Genomic DNA, 1,791 nt, shown 5'->3' with positions numbered 1-1,791 from the left:
GGGTCTCACAGAGACAGATGCTTGGTGTCAAAGTTATGGCCTCAAGCTCAATGCCAAGAAGTGCATTGTCATCCCCTTTGGGAAAAACTCGGTACCCATGAACTACCACATAGGCAGTAGCTTATTAAACACTGAATGTGTGATAAGAGACCTCAGGACACAGGTGGACAGTAGTCTCTCCTTTGATAACCACATTGCCACAGTGGTCAGGAAAACCTTCTACATATCACACTTCATCACAAAAGGAATCTCCTCTAGAAAAAAGGAGGTGGTTGTTCCTCTCTACTCATCTCTCATCAGACCCATTATAGAGTACAATGCCCTGTTTGGTATGTATCTCACAAGACATCTACAAGAATTAGAAAGGCCACAGAAATACCTCACTAAGAGGATTACTGACCTCAAATAGATGCCATACGCAGACCGTCTCAAAAAATTCCAGCTCTACTCCATCGCATATCGCCTACTCAGAGGCCTCTCTGCCTAACATACAAAGCTATGTCAAACCCAGAGCTGTTGGACATGCTCCACTTAAAGAAATCCCAATCCCTCCGAGCTACATGCTCTAGGGACCTAAACCTTGTCACCACAATAAACAGAACATGTTGGAGGGATAGATTCCTGTCCCAGAGACTTCCCATACTCTGGAACAGACTACCTATCTATGTCAAACAGAGCTCTTCATTAGCACACTTCAAGAAAAATCTTGATGATTGGATGTGAAATAGGAAATTCACCCCAGGGATCACTTTTTTGGCTCTGCTCGACAGGGACACAGGAAAATAATTTTCTTGGGTGGCGAAAGCCTGGGTACCTTTTTGGCTAGGCTTATATAGGACCTAGGGCTAATAGCCTAGTACCTACCTATGATTCAGTAAACATGGAAGATGTTTAGGATTAAAATAAGATTTGAGACTGTTTCATTTCAAATAAAAAATAAGGGACATTTTGGGGTAATGGGTTTGGAGTTATGATAAGATTTTTTGCTTCATTTATAAGCAATTTTAGTGCTCATATACCAAATATAAAGTTAAAAAAGCAAAACTTTTGTGCTGGTCACTTAATTGTTTTTAGCATTGTGTAGGACTAAGGCACTTATGAAGTTTGCTGAGAAAAGAGTACAAAACATCTTCAAAAATATGCTAATTGTGTGGGGGAAAGGTCACATGAAAAATAATGCTACTAAGTAAATGGGCAAGGAAAATTATTTCTTAGATTCAAAACAGAAGAAATATCTGTATGAACTAGGAAACTGTAAACAAACGTATGAAAGATAAAAGATGTAGTGAAAGAAGTGGTAGTTTTCATGTTTTTCAAGAGGAAGAAACAACTAAGTCATGGAATGGTATTCATCAGAAATCGAGGAAACTATTTCTAAAGTATTATTAAAGGAGAAAGAGCTGGCTTAGCTTCTGGTGTTATTGAAAGGTAGTACAATGGATATCAACTTGAAAAAATATGGCAGGCGGCCTAAACTGTATTGCCAAAGATGGTCTGCACCTCTTCACCCAATGCTTTTGTTTATCAGCTAAATGTTTGTCAACCCCCACAGAATCTTCTAAAGATTCCAACATAACTAAGAAAGCATCTGAATAACATTAACATTTTGCTACTTGGAGCTAGGAGCCTTAACAAAAAAACTCCACTTCCCACAGGCACTGCTTACCCTGAAAAAACACTTGCCTATGCATCATCAAAGAGACCTTGTTCAAGACCATTGAAAACACTCCATCAGTGCAGGGTTTCAATGCTTATCTTTTGTTCAGGCCCACCACATTAGATGAAGACACT

Source organism: Protopterus annectens, chromosome 3.part0, assembly GCF_019279795.1.
Source record: "Protopterus annectens isolate FY-2018-M chromosome 3.part0, PAN1.0, whole genome shotgun sequence".
In the NCBI taxonomy this organism is placed as follows: domain Eukaryota; kingdom Metazoa; phylum Chordata; order Ceratodontiformes; family Protopteridae; genus Protopterus; species Protopterus annectens.
This window is presented reverse-complemented; position numbering follows the sequence as displayed.